The sequence below is a fragment of the Pipra filicauda genome, unplaced genomic scaffold (genome assembly GCF_003945595.2).
Source record: "Pipra filicauda isolate LSUMZ 115617 unplaced genomic scaffold, ASM394559v2 scaffold317_size908105_pilon, whole genome shotgun sequence".
Taxonomy (NCBI): domain Eukaryota; kingdom Metazoa; phylum Chordata; class Aves; order Passeriformes; family Pipridae; genus Pipra; species Pipra filicauda.
In genome coordinates this window covers 782,470-808,137 of record NW_024104440.1, presented here as the reverse complement: position 1 = coordinate 808,137, position 25,668 = coordinate 782,470, and positions in this window count along the sequence as shown.

The window sequence follows — 25,668 nt, the reverse complement described above, 5'->3', positions numbered from 1 at the left end:
AAGGCTACTACCTGTTAGTTCCCAATGTCTCAATTATAGAAGGAATTATGTTGAGGTACACAGAAAAAAAAAAAAATTAAGAATAAAAATAATGAAAAAAAAGTGCTTTATAAAGTGGAGAGCCTTTCATTATTTATGATGGCTAGAAATTATATTTTCTTACTCTGGATGAGATTTTACATGATTTAGGAGAAGAAAGTAATGTCAATTAGAAGCTAATTTTTAAAAATAGCAGAAATAACACTCTTTCTCTTTAATAGCTTCTCTAGCCTGAGAAATTCTGCAGTTATTTACACTAAAATGAATTGAAATGGAAGAACTGAGATAATCTGAATTTTTCCCCAAGCACTCCTATTCCTGTCTGAAAGTTCAAGTGGAGGTCAAAGCCATCAGGGACATGGGAATATGCATCCAAATATTTAGGAAGCCCAGTGCATGTTTTAAACAATTTTTGAAATAAATATACATCTGTTTAGGGGGTTTAGTTACATACAAGAGTGAGATATGAAGCAGTAGTATGGCTCTAACTCAAAGCAAGCCCATGTCCCCAGTATTTGTGGAATATTAATTCCTATGATAAATGTCTTTTCCCTCCATCAGAGGACAGCAGCCTTTGAATTGCTTGTTCTCGTCAGGGCTATCCCATGTGCTGACAGACCAACAGCAGGGCTGGACTGACACAGTGGCTCCTGATTAATATACAGACTCTGCTGGAGAAAAAAACTACCCAGAGGGACTTAGATCAGCAGAGTCCCTCATGAGCGAGCTTTCTTCCCCTCACAGCCAAGCCAACCTCACGTGAAGCAGCTGGTGCCCTGACAAGCTGCCACCTTTTCCCACCTGTGAGTTATGCCTGTATTTCTCCTTCAGCTGCACACGTGAAATGCAGAGCTCTTCCTCTGCAGGTTCCAGGTATGGCCAAACCCATTTCACACCTCACCCCCTGCCCAGGAAAACGGGAATCCCCAAGGAAAAAAAAAGCCAACCAGTGCTGACTCACAGCACATCCAACACAAACAGACAGAAAAGCCAACAAGCTAAAGCTGTGTAACCTCATGTCAGCTTAGTGCTGGTAAGGCAGATCAAACCCTTTTTGATTCAGTATCCCTAATCCAAACCAGCAAGCACAGATGTCGTCTAATACGTCAGTGAATCAGACTTTGCAGTCCCTTCTCCAGGAGGCTGACACATGGCACCCCAGGGAAGAGTCTAAAAGAAGTAACTGCAAACTTTAATACACTGCCACATTAAGTGGCATCTGTGCTCCCTGGCTGGGCTTGTTTATTTATTTATTTATTACAGTGTTTCAATGTTTGCAGAACTCTGTGTTAAAGGAAATTCTTTTCTTTTAATCTAACTCAACCAAGTGCACAGCTGCACTTGGAATTGGCAAAATTTGGGTAATTTCAACATTAAAGGCGCCATTTGTTTGTATTCCTACAGCTTGGTTTTCTGTTACTTTTTTATCTCAGAAAATTCAGCACTCACTTTTCCACAGGACATTTTATTTGCATTGTCTGGCTTTGATTGTTTTGTGTCACAGATGCAGCCCAGTTTTAAACTGAAAATTTCAAGTGTTCTCTGGAGTCAACGATAATGGAGCATTCTCAGATTTAGCAGAGCACAGTTAGACCCACAACTACCACCACTACTGCATTTCTTTTCATTCTCAGTGGTGTTTCAGGCCTTTAAAGGCGGCATTTAAAGCAAAGGTTACTTAGGCAAGGCCCCCTTGGCAGTACAGCTGTGGAAAGGCAATATATCTTGTACTGTCCCATTGATCATTGTGATCTTCAATGGCATTTCAGACAGATGGTGTGCACAAAGATCATAGCAGTGTTGCAGAGATTTTTGCTCTTATTTCTTTTAGGCAACACCTCACAGGCATTGTTCTACCACCCCTATAAACTGAACAGTACTGGAGTAATTTTTTGTGACCTGCCATGGTGTATCACTGTGCCAGCAGTGGCTTCAGTGGTACCTCAAAACTCCACTTCCAAACACACAAAGTGATTCCATTTCTCTTGAGACATCTTGCGAAAACCCTTGTTCACAGAGACACGAAGTGACACTGCTCCCTGAACTGCTACTTCATGAAAGGACAACTGGTCTGAAGATTGCATCAATTATTTATGTAGACCAATATTGTTTTTGAATTCTCTCCAGTCCTCTGCAAGTGACAGCAAGAACAGTGCCTTTTTTTTTTTCTTAATTTTTTAGTCCTTATTATCCTCCTCCATTATTAAACCATGAGACAGCAATAAGAACAAAAATCCAGCATCTCCAGATGTGCAACGAGAAGCGAGCAGGGAAAGAGCACTTATCACTAGGACAACTTACATCAAGGCCTGATCCAAGGCACCCAATGTACCCACATTTTAGGTACATTTTTCAGTACATTGGACATTTCAGCAGGTTTCAGTAATGTGTGTGTATACCCAAGTGAAAGAAGAGCTGATTTGGTTTTGATTATAGCGACAGAAAAGAGGCAAAGTCTGCATTTCCATGGGATTCAACTTTCTTAAAACATTTATGAAACAGTCACTAGTTTGCATTTTTTTAGCTGAAAAAAAAACATAAAAGATAAATCATACAATGTTATCTGCAAATGGAGAGTTAAGCCACTGAGATGAAATGATTCATCGAGGCCACATAAAGGAAATTTTGGCAAAAGAAAGGAATTACTTCTGATCTCAATCTGATGCCAAAAGGCCATTCTTACACCTTGGATCCAGGCAGCATTTACCAAAATAGGCAGGATTGAGAATGGAAAAAAAGCAATTACTTCATATACTGTAAAAGGTAGCATTGGCCCCTGACATATGATCATTAAGAGTACAGCTGGAGATATTTCCAAACTGATACTAATGCAACCAGCAATATTATTCATAATCTGAGCTGTCAAAAATACCACAAAAGCAAAAAAAATTCAAAACCATCTTCACTTAATATTAGCTTGTACATTTCCTAATAACTAAGTTCCTGAGAACTTAGTTCCTGAGTACTGAAGTCTTTCTAAATGGAAAAACACACTTGAAGTTAAGGAGTGTTGCTTAGGTTATTTTTTCATCATTAAACAGTAGAGAGGCTTGCAGAGGAATCTGCAAGTAGTTGTCAGACTATATATGCAACACAAAAGAATAGCAAGAATAGATTTAGATTCCTGGTGTTTTCTAATATTAATTAGATGTGAATCTTGTAAATTATTCAGCACTTCTTCAGCAATATGTTATCCAGATGAAAATAGCCCTGAAATTAAGTTAGAACACTAGCCATGGCAAACAATTAATATAAACTCAGTATGGCCATGGACAGTGCACAGTGTGGTGAGTGGTTCTTTGACATGGTAACACAGACAGCAGCAAAATAACCTGCTTAATAAAACCTTTACCATGATAATCATGGTAAAATCATGATAAAAAGTACCCTCCAACTATATGATATAAATCAAATTTTCTAGAAGACATTCATTACCATGGAGATGAGAAGATTCTGTAACCACAGTGAGCTCAGCCCTTCCAGCAGGACAAACAGGAACATCTGCCATCACCACTTTTCCAGGGGAAGGGATGGGAGCGGTCTTTTGGAATTTTTTCCTCTTACTACTCACTCAAACATATGCACATATGGGCATAAATATAGAGATGCTGCTGCAGGCTTATCTAAGCAAAGACCAGTCAGAGGAATACACTGCAGTCCTGCCAGTGCTTAGATGGTATCTTGTGCAATGCTCACCTCCCAGAAAGGCTCATGGATGGGGATGCCAGGGAAGTAAAGTGTAACCTTTAGTCTAGAATTTCTGCAGCTTTTTGAGAAAGGACAGTTAAGTATTAAAAAAAAACCAAACAAAAAACCCAGAAAACACAAACAAACAATAAACAACAAACAAAAACAAACTCAAAAGCAGAGAACTGTCTAAACCAGCAACCCCCAAACAGGCTCTTTAGTGAGACATATGCCTCACCAAGTGGAAAATAGCATAACTGGTGATAGAAAAGACACACATTTTAAAATGATCCCGGAAAAAAAAACCTGTCAGCAATCCTGCCCAGTGAAATTCCACCTTCTGCACAAAGCTAGACAAATGGTAAATTTTCAGGGTCTGATTTACACTGCTTAATTTAATGCATCTAACAGTAAGTGTCAAAGCTGGGAACTCGTCTTCCTGGGTACCTTGCAGAGAGCAAGAAAAAGGGTTCTCGAAAGAATGATTAAAATTAATACACTGATTTAGATTCCTACCTGGAGGTGGTCAGCCCTGGGGCTCTTTTGCTTTTAACTGCAAAGTTTTCATTTCCCAAGTTATTCAATATGCACTTATTCACCACTTTCCAGAATCAATATTTCTCAATTTGGAGGTAGCTGCCTGTTTTCCTAAAGAAGTTGTGTGCTTCCCTCGATATGAAACCACTTGTTTGTGCCACTAAATCTGACAGAAGTCTCAAAGCACTGAATTTCTACAAATATTGCCAAAGCATACAGATGAGAGAGCCCCTGTTTCACTATATGCTGAGCCATGAGCAGCAGCCTTTCCAAGACATTCGGGATCCATGTACAAACTCCACCTCCAAAGAAAACTCATAAAAAATCAGAGGTTGGGTTTTTTTACTGTTGAGAAACCCAGTGCAACCAACAGAGCTCAACTTTTTTTCCACAAAGAGAGGAAGCAAAAATCAAACTTCACATATAAATCTGGAGACTCTGCCTTGCATTATCTTATAGCTTCTTTTTTATTTCCTTGTATATGATGAATGCTGCCTTTCAGTTATCTGGGATTACTGATTTCAAACAGTACAGCATATCTGAAGTAACAGAACTCAATGAGAATGTCAATGCCTGTTTCCAAAGAACTTAGTGAACATAGACTTACTTGACAATAAAATGTCTCCCAGCTAAAATTAAGATGTGGAATGATAGCTGATTGAGCTGGGATTTATTTTATATGGCAGTTTAATCTTAAAAAATTAAAATTAGAAAAGAAAGGAAAGAAAACAAAACATGAAAAATATTTTCCATATCCAGCTGAAAAAAAGGAAAAACGTTATTTGTCTCTAAACTAAAATTGTTTGTTTGGCTTCAAAATGAAGTATTTCTGGTTGTGTGTGTGTTTGTGTTGTGAAGAAGGATGAGACAAAAAGTTTCCAGATTTTTTTTCATTATTTACCCATATTTTACTAAAAATGCCATTTCAAAAGTGACAGTCAAAACCCAAGTTTAAAAGGTAAGAAAATAAATTTTCCTTCCTGAGGGAAGATTTCAGCTTTCTTGAAAGGAAGCATTTAATTGACATGTGTGCAGAAGGGGAGAGGCTCACTTTCATTTACCTGCCCTTGGCCAGATGAATTAAAGCCACTTAGTCCAGAGCCCTACAGATTGCTACATTTTCTCTTAAAAAAAAAAAAATTAAAAAAAAAAAAAAATTTACCCAACTCAGTTTGCAACAAAACTATCTCTTCTCTTCAGCAGTCTACAGAACAAGCCAACAGTGCAGTAATGTAGCTGAACAAATTGAAGAAATTTTCTTAGGAGATTCAATTTTCAGTTAATATCTCCTCTTTGTACCCTGCCTACTCTCAATAAGCAGTCGAGGCCAAAGAATACAATCGTGGTGTTTAGTTCCTTTCGCCTTTGTTTGAAGCTTCACCTCCCTTGCTCCCTTGGCAGGACATCTGCCCACTTTTGTCATGATCACCTTTCAGGAAGGACACAGAAAAGCCATTTGCCATCCCAGAGGGGTCTGTATCTGCTATCTAACACTGTTGTCTCACTGTTATATCCCAGATTAAATACAAGTTATCAGGTGCCACGGAGTTTTTTTTCCTTCACAGCCAGTGCCTTCCTGGAGCACAGGGAGAGGACAGGGCTCCTCCAGCCCTTCACTCCTGGGAGCTGTAAAAGGACTTGATGTTGGGACACAGAGCTCTTTAAGGTTTGCAGGCTTCTTCAGCTCTGCAGAACTGTAAATGCCTTTACCCCTGAATTTCTACAGCAGCTCCTTTTCATGTTTGTTCCTGTCAGTATTGATCAGCTCGTTGCTCTCTGAGGATGGATGAATGCAAGAGCTTTCTACTACTTTTCAAAGTTATCCTCCTGGGTGAAAGCAGATTTCCTTGTCTTCCCCTGACATTTCAATAGCTGGAGTTGAATCTGAAAAGCCTCTGAAAAATCAGTTCATTTCAACTACGCACCCAAAAGGCTGGAAATTTTTTGAGGATTATCCCAAACCATGGGGTTTAGCTTTTTCTCCTCAATCTTTAGGACTTTTTTCTCCAAAACAACTCTCTTTCCCTTTCCACCTCATCTATTTTCTTTCACCTGAGCTCTGGAGCAAAGACAAACCCACAGCTTCCTCCATTCCTATGTCACATATTCAATTCCAGAAGCAACCAATGGTACTCTGCTGTTTAATACAACTTTCTGTGCTCAGCCTCGGAGGGAAGCAATACTGGTAAAAACTCTAAGCAGGCAGAATTTTATTTTTCAGCCACCCCCACGAAAGCCTGACCAAAACAATTATTGGTATCAATAATGCAAATCAAAGAAGCTGCATTAAATTTATTAACTTCTGGGAAAATCTGTTACATGGCAAAACATTGCTTGACCCCTTTACCTAAGAAAATGGCCCCTGAAGAGCAAAACTGCTGAATGATTATTGACATTTTTTTCTTACCTTTTCTCCAACCAGAGGGAGCTGCTGAAGGGAGAGGCTGCACCACAGACCTCAGACTGCAGGAATTACCCAAACCTTTCTCCTGGGGCAAGGGCAGGCACCAGACCTGCCTGCAAAAGGTGCTCTCAGGTGGGGGACCCCCTGCAGCAGGTGGCTGAGCTGCAGGAGATGGAAAGAAGGCTGTGTGACATCAGGGAGGCTGAGAAACTTGGAGAGAGATGGATTCAAGTGCAGTCTGCAATGAACTCCTGGCCCAGAAAAACAGCCAAAGACTCCCCCTCTGGCGCACACAGAAGGGACTGATAATGCAGAGGAACAGAATCTTAAAACAGCAAGGAAGAAAAGACTTCTAAAGGCTAAGGTGTCCTTGCAGAACTGGTTCACCACTCTGCAGAATGAAGAGAAAGACCCATCACGTTAGGAAAGATCCTGGAGCTGAGTAAGGTAGTCTGAACTGCCTGAGAAAAGAGCTTAAACATAAAGGAGTTAAGATCCACCTGGGTTTCTGCCTCACTCACTTCACTGACCTCAGACAATGCACAGGATAGGATCAAATTTTCCATGCTAAAAATCACTGTACCTTTCAAAAAGAAGGATGATTAGGTGTGATCCAGGTTAAACTGAAAAGGTTTATATTCTCCTTCCCATATATGTGATTTATCAGTCTTTCTTTCCCCTTCCTGACTACTATGCTTTTACATGAGAGGAGAAGAAGACCTTGATTTCACAGCAGAGCTAAAGACTGGCAAAATGAGGCTTTTCTATCAATATTCCCAAGATGATGAGCTGGATCAGGAAACATGAACTACACCCAAAATATCAAGTTTTCAAAAGCTTTCAACATTTTTTTACTTAACGTAAAAAGAAGCCAAAGAGAAAAAGAGCAGGATCTGGAAAAGTTATTCAGGGTAAGGATCTGAATCTGGTTCCCCCATAGCTCGGCTGAATATCCTGGGCTTTAAGCTAGCATCTGTTCCAAGATCTTCCTCCTGTCAACTGACATGTTTCCACAAAAAGTTTTCATTTTGATGAATCTGCCAAGGAGACAGCTCTGCTGAAAGTGCCCTTACCGAGTTTGTATTCATCTCCATGGTAATTCACATGTTTCTAGTTTCCATGCTGGCACTTTTTCGTGCATCTATCAGTAGTACCCACTGCTACAGTGATTATTCCATCTGATCCCAAAGTTAGGATGCTCCTGAGTTGCCATTTGCTCTTCAAAAGCCAGAGGTCTTCTCCAGCAGAAGAGTCTGAGGAGATTTAAAGCTGAGCCTGGTGTTGGGACATGCTTTCCTGCTGGGACCTGTCAGGTGTCAGTGGCTGGACTGGGTAGGCTGAACTATGAGTCCTGGCACGGAAAGGAATAATAAAGACTGTCCAGTTTTTCATCTGGTACTGAGCTTCAAAGCTGTGCATGAGACAGAGTACACCTGCCCATCACAGACCTGGGTACCTCTGTCAAAGGATCAGGACAGCTCAGAGTCATCTCTTCCTCACAAGTTCTCCTGGTATTCAGGACTGATTAAACACTAGCGAGGAACATCAAGAGCAAGACAAAGCAAGACTAAAAAGCTTTCAAATACGGTAAGAAAGTGCTAGAGAATGTCCAGAAAAACCTTGCAAATTGATCAGAGGGCACTGCCCCATCCCTTCAGCTTTACATGTTGAGTCAGAACTTCTTAGAGCCCCTTTCAGGCAAATTAAACATTGAACCCAAAACTGTATTTAAAAGGTTTACAAAGCTGACAATCAACATGTCAGCTACTAATGTTGAATCATTGACTTCTTCTTCAAAACAGAATAAACCGCTGTGTTCTGCACTTCTAAAGGATATTTCCAAGAGCCTTAGATCAAGATAACAAACCTTGAACAGTTTTCACTATTACTATATTTTCACTGCTAAAAATTAAACTGAAAGTTTGGTGATACAATAGAAAATAAAACTATAAAAGCCAAGTAATAATAAAACCAAGGGAAATCCAAGAGCTCTACCAAAATAAACTAAGAAGCCCTAAAATTACATTAAGATGCTTACAACTACGACAAGAATATAATGTATCCACACGTCAAGTCAACTTAATACATGCAAGGAAAAAGATCTTTCTCTCTCAGCTTCATACGACACTGGACAAAGATTTGAAATGAGTAGCAAGTAGCTGCAATTTTTTTGGGTTTTAGCCATCCTCATTCCCTCCCTCTAAACGTTCCTCTTCTAAACAAAAACCTCTAAAATCTTTTGACTGGCAGATCACACATCACAGCAAGTCAATAGCAATGTTTGCTTTCTTCCGTTATCTTTCCCTCTACAAAGTGTAGTGCTGGAACACTGAATTCAGTTATGAAAATAAATGCATCACTTCTTAATGTGTGACTAAAGTATAAAGAAGTTTAATACCAGACACCAGCAAAACATACAGGGAGGGTTTAGTCACGCACTTGGATACACATGAATCAAAAAGTCTCTTTCTACGGGCTATTACAACACCCCGAGTGGTTATAAGTTGTCAAACCTTAAAACACAGAATCAAGGCCCCAAAACAAAACAGACACAGAAATGATGGGGGTGGAGAGTAGGAGAAGATGAAAGATATTTGCAGCAGGATCAAACAGAAGTTGCCCTGTGTTAGAAGAAGCCTCTATTTTAACACAAATATGCTCCAAGCAAAACTACAAGAATCCAAACCAAACCAACCAACCAACCAACCACAACAGAAAGAAAGGCCTGGCTATTCTTCTGGTCCATTTTACTGCAAAAGTGCCACTGACACACCATTCAAATCTCCAAATTTTTCTGATATGACTGATATTTCTAAGGCTGACACTAGTACCAGGACTACTTTGAGCAAGACTGGAGAGCCCAGCAGTATGACATACTTGCACAGCTAATGAGCAACAGCAACCTACAAGCAGGAGCAATATTGGTTTTAACTCCAAGAATTGTACCCAGGGGGGTACAGGCTGGTAGGTTAAATAAAGGAAATGGCATTCCCTTCCTCTAGATAACAGTGGTGATGATTACACACAGCACTTCTTGCTTAAATTATATACAACTTGCATCTGTAAGGGATTTTAAAAGTAGGCCAGTAACAAACATTAAAGCATTAGACTCACTTATTATACCTGATAACTGAACTGGCAGTAAACAGTACAGATGATTAAAGGCATACAGGTTACAGGAGCATTAAGGAGAAACTGAGATTGCATTTTAATTTTATTAAGATTTTGTGAACACCAGCTTTATCAAGGGGACCAATTTTGTGCACTTCTTTTACATGTGTCTGGACCAGATAAGTAAACAAACACCATGATCAGAGCAAGCACAGTGTAGATTTTACAGGAACATGTGAATTGCACTGTTCCAAAGCCACCGTGTTTCACTCAGCATTGGAGTGAAGAGTGCAAGAGCCGCAAATGAAACACGCTGCAAAATTACTTTTCATGATCATGGATGTATAAATCCCTGGGTTGTGATTGCCACCTCTGAAGCCCATGACAGCCCCAGTACCTTAGCTGGCACTTGCCCAGCACAGCAACACACAGATCTGTGCCATAAGTGCCTTAGACCCACTGAGACCCCCGTGACTTCACAGAAATTGTAGGTCTCGCTTTCCTCAGTCCCCTGTGAGCAGCCCTCAAGTCAGGATTGTCACAAAACAGACACAGCAGAAACGAGCAGTGCTAGGAAATCAGTGTTTCTGTCACTCTTAATGTAAGTCCTGAAACTACGTGGCCTTCTAAACGGCAGAGAGAAACAGATGGCAACTCTCATTCCCAGCCTGAGCTGGGATACAGGTGCAGGTGTTGGAATATCTAGTCCGACCTGCAGGGCAGAAAATGCCCCTCTGGGCACAGGCACCTCCATCCCTTCACAGCCACAGGAGTGTTACACAGGTGAGCAATTAAAAATTAATCATACACCAAAGTAAGGCCCAGAGTCCAGCTGATTAATGTGGGAAAGGAAGCACATACACTTATCACCGGGGAATTAGATGTTTGCATCAGTGGGTTGTTTTCAAAATGTAGCTGCCTGAGCATCATGAACAGCAACATGCTTTTCACATCTATGTGTCTGTCTCGTGGAGGACTCAAAGCAAACAAGCAGCATTCAGCACAAGGGCAAGGCACCTTGGTATCTGAGAGGGATGTTAATATAGCATGCCAATTACTCTAATTTAATCTGTTAGATTTATCTGGGGAAACGTGTGTTCAAAGGAAGATCACACAGGGAACACCCCACGCCTGTCCCACCGAGTTAATAAAAAATAGGTTTGTGATTCCATGACCATATTTGTTCTACTCAACCTCTTTCATTATTTTGTGGCAAAATAATGTGACATCTTTTCCGAGAAAAAAAGACAATAATAAGAAAGTAAGTGACATTCTTAAAACCCCATAAAGCACAAACTATCAGAAGCCCAATAAAGAACACATAATACATACTTCATAGTCCCACACACTGCCTGTCCCCCCTTATCCTGCATTTCTCACTTCAAAGCATCTTAAAATACCTCCCTGACTGAAAATAATTTCCAGACTTTGCACAGAGATTATTTCATCCATCAGTAAAAGGCAGTCATTTCTGAAGTAGCATTTAAAAGAGCATGGCAGCCTGGAACAAAAGGTGAAGAATAACTTATTTAAATGAAATGTGGGAGGAAATCTAGAAAGGCAGAACTTTCCTTTCAAAATTAGCTCAGGATATTCAGTTTAAAAAATTCTGCACATTGTGAAAATTACAAGTCTTTGAAAGAACAAGATCTGAGATGTTTCACGAGTTGATCAGTCCATCTCCCCCCACCATCCTCATATAGCAACTGCATATTAAGTCCACTGCTGAAGATTTCATCTAGGAAGCCACCAAGTGCAGCAAAAAAGCATTCCTTGGTGACCCCTCATCCAACACGGACTAGGTTATTTTAAATAGCCGGGGGAAATCAGCCAACAGGCACTGCAAAGTACAGCAAGACTGTCATTTGTATGGTTGTTCTTTCTACCAGCAAATTAAAGGCTCATCTAACAGATTTCCCCACCTGATCATGAGTTTGCTGGCCTGAAGGGAAAACCCCGTGGTTTCTTTTGGGGGAGCTATTTGTCATGTTGAAGTGTGTCCTGGATTCTACTGTGTCCCTCTCAGCTCAGGTGTGGGAGCACTCTGTGGGCAGCTGTGGGGCCTCAGAATCCTTCCCACAGTCAATGCAGCACGACCAGTGTTTCAGCAGCCTAGAGCCATTCCCATCTTCCCTGAACCCCTACTAAGACATGTTTTTTTCCAAAGGATACTAAGGGTCTTTGGTGGTGGTCCCACTGCCTACAGAGAGTTCTGTCAAAGGCACTCCCTGGGACAGGAACTGAGGGTTGGTTTCACACCCTTTGAGACTTTCTCCCTGCCATCTAACACAAAAACCACCACAACTCAGCAGAGGAGAGGAAGGCACAGAGCTCATGGCCACCACAGGCTTCCAGCAAGACAGCTCACATTGCCTCACGTGGCTAGAAAAGCCACGAAGGTCCAGTCATCTCATTGCCTGAAAACCAACGATGGGAAGGGACACACCATAAAAGGTTCAGATATGAATTCTCATCACGTGAAAGATATAAGAGAGACACAAGTTTTGGACATCACAGCTCATTGCCCAAAGCTGATCCCACACAAGAAGGAAATGAAAACTGCAGCATGTGGACAATCACGTGACGTGAAAACCATACACTTTTATTTCTCCTTATAAAGTCTCTGCATTGTCAGTATTTGAATAGCAAAGCCTAAGGAGGAAAAGCTCTGTCTTGCAGTGGTAGTTTCTATGGTACCCAGACAACTGTCCATACGGTCATCTTAGGATTCTCTGCTGCTTTTCTGTCAGGTGGGGGTTTGGAGGAGTGATGAGGAGTTGCAGGGTGCAGTGGTGGGCGCTTGCTGTCAACTCTCACAGCTTCCCCCAGCCAGGCAGCACGAAGGGAGTTGCTTGGGATTTTGTCCATTAAAGCTGGAGCTACTTCAGGGGCAATTTCAGAGCAGAGTGAAAGACAGTTGAAGTTATTACTCTGTTAACAGGAATAGATGTCTTCCTTAAAGATGTTCACAGACATCCAACATTAGAAATATTTTTATACAAAAAAAGACACAACCCCCCAGAGCAATAACAGTCTGCTCAGTCAATAAGTCTTTGCTTATCCTGTACAGTCTCAAAGATAATTACCCTTGGAAAAAAATGTCATTTATAGAGGTTTTCCCCTCCCAACTAATTTATCCTGACTGCTCTTGCAATGAAATTAAAATCTCTTTCTCTATTTAGGATTTAAAATAATCTATTGCCTGAAACCAGCCATCAGAAATCCACATTATAATTTTGCTTCAAGACTAAAGAGAACTAGATAAAGAGAGATAAGTCCCTTCTTTGAGATACAATTATCTTTCATAGCTTAAAAAGAAAAGAACAATGGTGTAAGAAATCATATACTATAAATGATTAAATATTGCAACGTGAAAATCATCCTGTAACAAAAACCCACTCCAGAGAATATTCCTGAATACCAGTATCATCACAGGATTTGTGCATCACTCCATACTAGGTATTAACTATTCCATGTAAAGCTGATATTGTTTCTATCCTGCAGCAATGAGAAAAAGGTAAATCGCTCCATTGTCAGCCTACAGCCCCAAGATATAATGCTGCAAGTTAATTTCATTACTTTCATTGCTGGAATATAATATTATTTTATATCAATAGTGTTTGATTTGTGTCAAAGCCTGGACCTGTTTCCCATGATAATAACAAGTACAGAGTTGCTATAGCCAAAATAATTCTAACATACTTAACTGTGATGAAGAGATAAACATCACAAATCACGTTTTTATAAAACCCTTATATGTGTTACTGTTCTTCATAGTAGGACTTTCCTTGTCTTAGCCTTTGTAATTCTCATGGCCTCTGACAGAGAATCTTTTTATTTAACTTTAACACATCATTAGCAAACTCAAGTAGCTGGCATCAAACAATGATTTACATGACTGGGTTTACTGTAAGAATGTGTCCAAGCAGACATAATTTAGTAATAATAAAACTTCAACAGTTATAGATACACATAGCATCACTTCAGAAACACAGAAACAAAAAAAAAAGTTCAAAGGAATCTTTAGAGGTCTCCAACTCACACTCCTGCATCAGTGAATCCTGGATACACTTAATGTATTTACTAACAGCTTGCTCCTTGCTTGGACTAATGGGACAAAACCACCTAACATCCAGCTCTGGATATCTACAGTTTATATTTGCTCAAAAATGTGAATTTCTGACCAAATATACAGATATCAGGGCCTTTCAGTATTCTATGCCATGATAATAAGGCTATGAAATCTTAAGTAGAGCTTATTTGTAGGCTTCAAATACTAGTGTTTCAAGACAGAATATTTTGTCCATGGTAGTGTGTGTATATTTATAGCAATCCATAGGCTCACTATTGATTATACTGAAGGACTTCTAAGTGCCTTGAGTCCTTTTCTTCCTCATTCTTCATAAGGCAAAACATTGTAATAGGCACTTCTCCAAAAGAATTTCTCAGAATAGTATTTGTAAAATGGCCTTTGGTGGATTGTTGAAGTGAGGGGATACATAAATTCAGCAGCATGAAATAAAAACCCAAACAAGGGCTAGAAAAATGATTTCTGTGTCTTTTCTCAATGCAGATCTGCCTGCAGTGACACATCACTGTGCTGTTTGTACGTGACTTCAAAATACAAGCTTGTGCCTGTGCCTCCACCAGCTGCACAGAGCCCTCAGCATTTTCACTTGTTTTTCTTTCCCCTTCATATTTGGGCCCTCAGCTCGTTGCCAATCCAAGTCTTCTCATCCCCAAGCATCTCCATCACCTTCTTTCCCCTTCCTGGGGCAGCACTCAAAGGTCTGTGCAGGCATCAGCCAGGCTTTCACAGCTACATGAACCAGGTGGAACCTCTTGCCTAGTTCATGCCAGTGTCACACGTGATCCAACTCAGAGCCAAATGATTAGACCATCTCCTGCTTTCTGCCTGCAGTTCTCGCTGTTGGAGAGACACAGGCATCTTACATAATATTTGGGCTGCCTCCCTGAAGGGTGTCCCTAGAGAAAAACTGCCACCATGAGCACAGATACCAGTTGCCTCTTTATGCTCAGGACAACAATGCAAATTCACACCAGCAAAGGAATTGGTGCAATCCCTTCAGTCAGGTCATTGCCACTTTAAATGCAGAAACAAACTTCATAACAAATTAACTCCCTGGCCTGCCTCAGCCTCTGGCCCCTTCCAGACATCATTTATTGCTTTGCAAGGGCACTTACTGCTATGGCTTCTTAGCATGGGTTTGTATTATTTGAAGACTGAAAATGAGCTTGAAAAACAATTTGAAAATGCAACATCTCTTCAAAGAAGTATTTCTCTTCTCTCAGTAAAAGTGCTACTAAATATAAGCAATACTGTCTTTGAAAACCTACAGAGAGCTAGGAAATGAGCCATGATTCCTTAAATATAGCTTCCTATTTCTGCAGTGTACCTTTACCTAATACGTCCATAATGTCTAGAAAAGAATAGGACTGTGTAGGCACTTGAGCAGTGCTAGAAATGGGGAGGAGGAGGTGTTGCTTGCCTAGATTATTTCTAATAATTAAAAGGTTTTCATTCAGCCTTTAACCTCCTAGAAACTTTATAATAGATATTAAATCTCCTTTTTGCAGATCTTCATAATCTGCCCAATGAAAGTAATGCTATTATCAACTGTCATTGGAGAGTTAATGATTAATTTTATGATTTCATGGATATTTTTTGAAAGATTATCCCTCACAAAGATGATCATTGCTTCCAACACCATTTGTGTTAGCTCCTTCTTTAAATTGCAGATTCTCCCAGGAGCAGAGCTTAGTTCTGTTGGCCATACCCCACTGACAACTACTGTCAGAAGTTCATCTCTTAGGACTTAATACATCAAATTCAGATACACAAGGGTTTTTAAAAGAAAAAAATAAATTCATGGTTAAATGTCCTTTTTTTTTTTTTTCTACTTCCAGTTTCCCTGTTCAGAATTATTCTAATTCCACAGCCCACAAATACCAAGACAAAGAGACTAAACATAAGTATTTCTGACCACAGAGGATGTTCTGGCAAACCAATAGAAAACACAGTTCCATGGCTGGAAATCAAAACTGGAAAAAAGATTTGAGAAGAGATTCACACTATCAGCTACTTTCTGATTGATATAACTGGCCTATTTCTTGAAGTTTTTTACTCAAGACTGAGTATCTTTCTAGAAGAGATGCTAATTTCAGCATGAATTCCCAGGTGAGGTTCCACAGTGTGCAGTGCAGGGTGTCTGGGGTGCCTGCTATCATTCAGCTCTGGCTCATCATCACCCTTTCCCATTTGTAATAAACTGCCTCTATCTTGAAGACAACTTGACTCATCACATCCATCAGCTCCTGTGTGGACCTCTTTATTGAAAAGGGCTTGGAAGAAAACAAGATTTCCCTGAAACACCAAAGCCATCTCTCTCCCCCTCTTACTTCCTCTATCCTTCTCTCATGATCTCAAACCTTGCTGCATTCAGTGCAGTGATATTTACCTGAATTGCTATCACATCCTATTATTCATCCTTCTTTTTCAGTTCTCCTCACTTGGCCCTTCACAGAAAAGTGATGGACTGCATTTTTTATTCACTTTGCCTGAAAGTTATGGGCGTGCAAAGTTTGACTGCAGTCTGAATTTCCAAAGTGACTTCCACAAATGGTGCTATCACTTTTCCTCTCCTGCCCAGGTCAAACATCAAAGGTATTTGAAACATATTGCCAATTAAAAGAGTGCTTACAAATGCCATATTAATGTATTCTGAAGCACATTCCAGATAACATCTGCAAGTGGATTATGTAAAAAGTAGCCCTCGTTTTCTCTTTAGCTGTAGGGGTAAATTCATCTGCTGTTCCCTGTATAACAACAAAATCCACAGTGATGAACAAAAACTTTCAAGTTGAGACAAGATGTCTCATTGCTGTGGCAATAACATGGTCAATGTTATTAGAATCTGTCTCTACCTACATTCAATGACTTCTAGGGAAGGAACAAATCACAAGAAATCAAACAGCTCCACCTTGGTCTACTGACAGACAGTCACCAACAAGGACTAGAGAAAAATTTTACCTCTTTTTATCAGTGCAAGACACAAAACTAGAGCTTGCTGTGTCACCCCATGATGTCTTATCACAGACAATCTGCTTAGATAACATGTATTTGGTTCAGCTGGTGATTTCTGCTCAGAAGAATCTCCCCAGACTCACAGACATCTTACTTCAGCACTGAACTTCTCTCTGGAAAGGGCTTGAGTGTGGTTTCTTGCACATTGCCTTGCTCATTTGGCTAGGAGACACTGAATTCTGGGGGATGACTATGTAGCACATACTGTGTGCATCTTCTTCATCTTGCAGGGGAATTTTTTTCCCCCCTCAACTGACAGAGTCAGTGAGTGTAATGTCTCAAAGAAAATTTGGAAACTAAATTTTCGTGCTAGACAGAGGGGAAAACTGAGCAATGGAAAAAACATAGATCAACACTCACGGACTTAAATATGATCTCCTAAGGTGCCTTCCAGACAGGGTTATTCTGTGACCATCTCATCGTTGCTAAGTACAAAAATCAAGGCTATGAAAGGCTTCCTTCTTGATTTTAATCCATAGCATAGCAGCTCTTTTGCCAGTTATGCTTTTTGATAACTATGCTTTGTAGTGGTAACTAACTTATGAACTGAAAATCAGGAAAATATTCCTCTGTTCACTACCAACTCCACCTGGCTTCCTAAGCTACCAACACTGATTCACACCCTGGTGTCTCTCAGTTCTGTCTGCCTCCATTTGTGTTATCCCTCTGTATCTTCCAATCTGCAAAATACAGGAGGAAAGAAAATGCCAGTAGCAGAAAAACCTAGTTATTTGTTTCTGAGTGCAATCTTTCTTCAAGAAGGGTAAGATCTCAGGCTAAAGGCCGTCATACCTTTCAACAAAGGTGGGTTTAGTTGGGAGCATTGTGTCAATAATAGTGGATTTACTGGGTTTGCACTGCACGACCTGGAATGTTCTAGAATTCAGAATTCATTACCAAACAACTTGTTTTGTCAGTTGGCTTCCCTTCCTTTCAAGGCATCCCAATAATTTTGGCCCAAGACATACATATTCCAGAATGACTTTTTACCATTGCTCTCGCTTTATAGCAACAATTTCCTACTAGGAACTATGGAACTGATAAAAGAATCTGTTTCTGCCAATTAGAAACAGCCAAGTCCTGTGATACATGTGCTACCTTCCAGACTAATTCTTTCTACAACTTCAGTTTAGGTTTGGTAAGACACTGACTCCTCTCTTACAGGCCTTTCCACGAGAAACACACCAAGCTGCCTGTTGGCTGCATTACATAACCTATTTCCAAGACTCACAAAGCAAAACATGGTCTTCAAATCACTGCAGCACAGTTTCCTTGTGTTAACTGTGGTGCAGCCACTGCATTTCACCCAGGAACATCATCCTTTTCCCATCCATTCCCATCCCAACACTCCCAATGACCACCTACCCTTACAAAATGCCAAGTAAACTTCCTGCTTCCAGCCTTCTTGCTGCCCCCACGGGAGGTTTTCAATGACATAAGGGAGCTTTGGTGAGCAGCAAGAGCTTGGCTCTGACCCATCTGAACCCTTGAAGTTCAAGGAGTGTCCCACAGAGAAATGCCTCAGTGCTCATCACACAGCTCAGGTCAGAACTGTGAGTAGCAGGTTCCTCTACATCACACAACAGAAGTCACCAGTTAAATGTAGTCATGGGGCAGGGAAATAAAAGCTTATTCTCCATCCTGTTCTGATCCCCTCATATATGAACATGCCATGCACACATTGAGAAATTCCCTCCCACTAAATAGGCAAATTCTGAATGATTCAACCTCAGGACACAGCTCTGCTCGGCCTGCCCAATAAATTATCTAGCAGGGACAAAATTTCTCCAAGTTATTTTATTTTTATGCACTTCCCCCATTTCTTTATGTGTGTTCTTTTATTGATAGTTTCTTCTTGATGAAAGAGGAGTAGTAAATATATTTTCCCATTTCATTCTATAAATATTTTAGTAATACGTGTGTACATATCAATAACAAAGATATATAATAGAAGCTGTCTTTGGTTTATTTATTGACATTTACCAACATTTTAAGAATCCGCATTCAGAATATGATTACAGATTGGGTTTTTTTATCATTTGCAATGACATTGACTCTATATTCAAGTTAAATCCTATTCATACTAACGTCACAGCCTGATTTATTTATGATGTATCAGTTTACAGACACAGGAGAGTACTGCATGGAAAGTTAAAAATGTCCAGAAAGCAAAAAGTGATTGTACTGAAAATGGCAAGATAAGTACAGGCCACAAAAATCACAAGAGAAATAGTGTGAAGAAGAGTAGAGGGGTTGAAGGGAATACAAGCAAACAAGAAAGATCAGCTGATCAAAATACTCTGCTGCAAAGTTTTCATTGGTCACCTGGAAAAGAAGCCTTTTAGGTGAGCTGGTGCCACAGAAAGGGGCCACGAGCTGAGAAGACTCAGAACAAATGCAAATTCAGATGGATTCTTGAAATGATTAACAGCTATGACATCAGTTATCAACAAAGACAAAAGATTACATAAGATTATTCAATAACCTTAATTTTACGAGCAATTTCTAAGATCCAGGTGAATAAATGTGTTTTTCTAACCATCCAGTTTAAGAATTTCATATTCTGAAAGCTGATTCCATTTCTTTTAAATCTGTATATGCAATTGAAATAGTATTCAGAAACAGTCCATTCCCTAGAGGTACATGAATATGGGACACTGCAGAAGTTGGAACTGGGACTTATCTGTCCCTCTACAGACTTTTAGTGCATGATCTTGATCAAGAACCTTTCGGATTCAGTACAAATTAGATTTTGGTGCCTCCAAAGAACAGTGCCCTGTCTGCTCTAATACTTAATTTAAGTTTAGGTTTGCATGAAAATAACTTCCTTAATTATAGGGTCATTTTACAGGTAAATTTCTTAAAATTGTGATTGGCTAAAACGTTGTGATGAGAATTACTATGTATAGATTAGTTGTGAATAGGTTTTTGAATAGAATCTGCAGCTTCTGATTGGACTCCTGGCCATTCCCTTAATTTTAAGGTTCACAAACTAAATTATTTCTCAGTTACTCCAAGACGAATTCCAAGTAACTCTAGAAATAATCTTTTAGGTCCTGCAATGTTGTTCTTATGCCATGTACAGACAACCATACCCAAGAGGACAGCAGAGTGCCTGTAATTGCTAAAGGAAAAAAGTCTAAACTTTTATTATATGAAACACCAAAAGATACCAAACCTGAAGTCAAGCTAAGTTTTAGAGAGTCCTTTCAGAAACTTTAGCTCTGAAATCACAGATCTAACATTAGATGCTGGAGACCATATAAGCTACACCAGGTTTTCTTTTATAGAGTCCATAATAAGAAAAAAATTCAAGAGGATAAGCCAAACAATCCCTATTTAAGATAATTCCTCCAACAAACGTAAGTTCTGAAGTTCACCTGTTAGAATTGTCTCATCTGCTTCACACTCAAACTCTTGAGCCAAAAATCCCTCTGTTGACAAACCTCAGATTGTTGTGGTGAGATTTTCTCCAAGAACTAAGAAATCACTTGACTACATGGACTATCCATCCATACTCCTTGTCAAAGAGCCTTGGGTGCACTTCTAAGGATGCACATTTACTGTACTGAAACCATAGGAATCTGTCAGCAGAAGATAAGTGATGACACTAGAAAAGGGTAGATCAAATCTATTTCCATAGATAAACTATTCAACCCTCATCTGCAGATAAATGCTGCCAAGCATTAATTATTATGATACATTAGCATTTTACCCATCTTCATTACAGAGATATTAAAATTAAAAGTCCATTTTTGGCAACACATTTAATAATTACTGACATCAAACAGCAATAAAAAAGGTGAGAACCACTGAAGGGATGTTCTCTACGGGATGTTCTCCATCAAAGTTGATGCAAATCTTTCCACCGAGTCAGATCCTGAAGCTACAGCTACAAGAACATGACTTGTTCGGTTCAGGCACAAACATATCTTTCAATAGGATTTATCTGCTCTCTTAGTCTTACAAAATAATGTAATAGTCAGGATAAATCAGGAAATTGTCTCCTAAAAATATACTATTTTCATGGTGCTGGGTACACCACAAATATTTGCTTAGTAGAAGTGTGTGTGGGGGGGGAAAAGCCATTTTTAGGATTGATTTCAAATTATAGCATGCTTCAGTATCCAAACAGTATCTAACATCATAGATGTTACTTTAGTTACACATTTTGCATACAGGACCAGTTAAAAGTCCCGTTTAAGGTCTTCTTACACACCTCTAGTTTCAGCCAAACATGTTTCTCTTACACAAACTAATAAATACTAACTAGGCAGAAAGAGTAAAAAGTCATCAGCTGTTCTCAGCACTGCCTTGAGGTTTTGCACATCACCATTACAAAGGGGAACAGGGAGTTTGCAGTTGAAGGAAAAAGAAAAAAAACCAACCCCAGAATAAATCTGGTGGTGTTACCTGGTATCTCATGCTGATTTGGATAATGCCTTAATCCCCTCTTGCTTATGAACAGCCTGGCTCCCTGCCCACTTGAGCATTTTTTTGCTCCATCTAGTCACCTAAATAATTTGATCTTGGGTGTTTCTGGGCAGCAACAAAAGACAGAAGTGTGTTCTGTGAATCCTGAGATGCAATAATTACTCTGCCTCTGCTACACTGACCTGTCCCACCAGTTACTTTGGCACACTAATACCCACTGTTGGCACTCTGCTGATCAAGCAGCAAGAGCAAGGCACCATCTCACATGCAGGTTGTTAGTGCAACAGAGCTGGGTATTTCTTTTTTCAGATTCTTCATCAATAGAAATATGTAATTGCTAATCAATGAGCCAGCTCAGCACAACACGACAACTCAACCCCCCTTGCAATCATTGCCTCAACAGGACCCTTTATAAAGTGGCTTTCATGTAGTCAAACAGATTTTTCACTGATGCTCGTGGAGAAGGCTTCCATGATTCAGCCATTACTCGCTGTCACTATGGATTTTTTCCTTTTAAAAAGCAGAATATAGGTCTTCCTCATTTCTGAATTGAGGTTGCTACTGGCACTGCCACTCCTCTGACCCCTAAGACTTCTATGCCAGTCATGCATTCAAATCTCTATCTATCCATCCATCTTCATGGCACTTGTTCACTGTTCAGGGTAGAAGTGATTTTTATTTTTCATTTGATTGATGTTGCAATGTCCAGGATGAGAGCAGATGATTAGGACCAATTGTACAGTGGCCAAGGATTCTCCCTCGGTTGCTTGTTTCATACACCATAAAAAGGAGCTACATCTGCACCATGCTCTGCTGAAATCTACCCAAGGACTGCACAGGATACACAGCACATCAAAAAATATGTGGGGTGATATAATTTGCAAAGGCACTCACCCTTTTCAAAATGTTACACATTCCTTGCATGAAGAATCAGCCACAATCTGAAGAGAGATAATGAAAAGAAACCTCAGCACTAGCAGTCCTAAATGGGAATAATTGAATTTCAAAAACTGTTTTGTGAGGGGTATTTTGCTTGTTTGTTTCAAAATTTAAAAGCAGCCTTAATTGGAAAAACATTGATTTCAATATGGTCAGGATTTTCCCTTAAGCCTCCATGAATTAAAGGTCTTTAGCCTGGAAATATCTCCTCAAGACAGTCAAGGCTGAGCATCACATATTTCTGTTGCTTCTCCATGTCATACCCTCTCTTCATGTATTTTGAAGGTCCTGCTCCACTCTTTGTTACATTTTGCTATCAAACAGTACTTAGTTGATGAGCTCCAAGTAACAGAGGGCTCACTGCAGCCAGCAGAGCTACACATCCTTTGTGTGGATACTTAAATACAAAAAACATATCAAGCATATTAAATATATCAAATTCTTATTTTTTTCATTGGTTTAAAATATCCCTGTAAAGAACTGTTTTCCAAATCTGAGACTATAAACATTGCAATATTTTCTGTAATGTTTGGCCTTTTGTGGCATCATTGAATCTTTACCCTGTATTTGACTACATATGAAACACGAACATGGCTAGGTAAGCAACATCCAAAACAGTGATGTTGACCTCAGCAGAAGCCTCTGGTATTTAAATTTGAACTTGAGTCCTACTTAGAGATTTACTAAAATCTATAAAGAAACTTTTTGAGGGGAAAAAACAACTTTTTTTCTTTAATTCCTTTTCGGTTTTAGTGTTGTAGTCACTAAAAGCTATTACACAAACACTAATATAGACAGAAATAATAGCTCTATTGCAACTGTGTACCCAACTACGTTGTGAAACTCAGAGCAATGTAGAGAACAACACTAAAACCAAGGCAAAAAAGGGACTAAACACCTCCACGGAGCAGAGCACCTCAGCAAGCAGCAGGCACAGTGCAAAGCAGCCCAGGCGTTTCCTCAGCAGCTCGGCTGGGAGCAGGGGAAGGGACACTCCAAATATGCCCCGTTCTAAACGAGGCCTGGCTGTCAGCCCGTGCTTGGGAACTGTCCAAACTGCTGGACTGACATTTGCTGAGGCCCCTTGGGATGTGCAGCCAGACGGCCCCTGGGGCGAGGCACCGAGACCTGACCTGATGCACTGACTCCAGTGAACCTCGGCTGATGTCGCCGCCTCTCGTGAGCTACTAAAATGTGGGTCTTCTTTTCCTATCCATTAACACCATTCTTGGTATTTATATTGATGGTAACTTATTAATATCAACATATGTCAATATTATCACGCATGGGCTCCCATCTCAAAAGATCAGCTGAATAAAGGGCAACTTAATAGTACTCGTAATCTTTAGGCAGATGCAGCTTGTTAAGCAAAACCATCTGCAGCAATCTGCTCCGAAGGGTTCTTGTGTTTACTAAAAATATTTTTTGAAAATATTTTTACAGAGATAAGGAAAAACAAAGGCCGGAAAGCATTAATGATCCCTCTTTCTCTTCCAAAGCATTTGTTCATTTTAAGCATCATGCATTTTAATATGCAAAGCCAACAACTGTTCAGCCAGTGCCAATACCCCTCCCTATCAGTCTGACCAGTGTTAACTCCTTTGCCTCCCTGTGCTCCCTACCTACCTTTTTTCTCTTGATTTCTACACAGAATGCAGTCTCCTGGGAGCACAATCTGTCTTTTTATTCTGTGTTTGTGACAGAGCATAACAGGGTATTCTGATCTCTTTTGTGAGGCACAGCACAGGTGTACTAAGAAAATTTGTGAAGTAAAAATAATGAGCAATTGGCCCATGCCAGACACATTTCCAATTCAGTGTCCCAGATGAATGCCAGGCTGCTCTGTGAAGATCTGAGATATGCTTAAATATAAGCAGAAAATCCTAACAAGCAGGTAGCTCAGCTGAAGCAGCACTTAAAATACTTTCAAGAGATCGAGAAACCACCTCTTGTGCTGAATTAAGTCATCACATTCCCCATGTTGATTTAAATTCTATGATAATGATCGGTTTCTTCCTGCCTTGCAGAAGTAATACCTGCATAGTTTTCAGTCTGAAAATTAACATTATTACTCTGGTGGGCAGAAGTGGTCCAAACATGAATCCCCATCCCTGAAGAAATCCCCTCAAGATGCTCACATTGAAAGCTCTGACTCCACATGCCTATCAAAGGTGGGAATCAAGACACAAACACATAAAGATAACACACTTCACCAAGCTCTATGGAATGTGAAAACATGCATTCTTCCCTACAAAATGCTGTGTGCACCTTCCAATCAAGCCCTGATTTAACACTGCAAAGAAAACAGAGATCTCTCACATCCCCAGAGTGTTCTGAGCAGGAGATTGGTTTAAGTTTTAAGCAAGTGGAGTAAGAGCAGAGGCTGGCACTACTACAGCATCCAGACTTTAACTTTATTCAAGAGCATCCAGACCATGTGATCCAGGAACAAGCACTGGTGAGGGAACCAAACCTTTTCAATGACCACTTTTTTCCTCTACTTTTTGATATTTATTTTCTGCTCATGGTTAGATTTTACAGTCATTTTGATTTCTTTTGATTTCTCCATCCCTGAAACAGGGATGATACTCATAACCAAGAATAGCTTTCACAGTAATTGCTTTAGAGCATCCAGGGAAAGAGAAAAAAAAAATGTGCTGTTGTGATAATATTCACTCAGTTGTTCAGTGTTGGCAGGTGTCTGGAAGTGTATGAACATTAGTGGAGTGGTTTCTTTTTCTTTAATATTATGTTCATATTTGTTAAATGAAGAGCCTCAGTTTCTTACAAATGACAGAAACTCTTAGCAAAATCAATAAGAAATTCCTAACTAAAAGAATCTGTGCACAGAGTACCATTTTTTAAAATAATTGCTTCATTTCAGCAAGGCACAGGCAGGCTGATAGAAGATCCATACATCAGAATTTATGCAAACAGTTTTGTTAGTTTTTCAGATGTTATTCCAGTGGAGCATTTGAAACTGTAGCTGAAGGTGTTGAGTTTGCACATCCAGGCCATTCCTCATTGACAAGTTAATGACTGTGTTTTGCCATAACCTTCTTCAAGCTACTACATGCACAGTCAATATGGGCTGGCCTGATGAAAAAGCCAAATTACTTGATGCAATTTCATGTAAAATGTATAAACAATCACAGCAATTAAAGGGATTATAAAAAAGGTAATTTAGAAGCATATGGTTTATTCTCTAAATTCTTTTTCTTCCTTGGCCTAGATTAGCTCCTGAAAAAGAAGTTTAAGAATAAGGAAATGAAAAGGAGGAAAAACAGTGGGAGGTTTGCATTTATTTAAGAAGGAAAAAAAAGTTATGAAGGTTTCAGTTCCATCCCCCCGGAAGTCAGGATTATTCTTCACTTCTTTCCCATGAATCTACTTCTGCAAGTGGTGTTTTTCT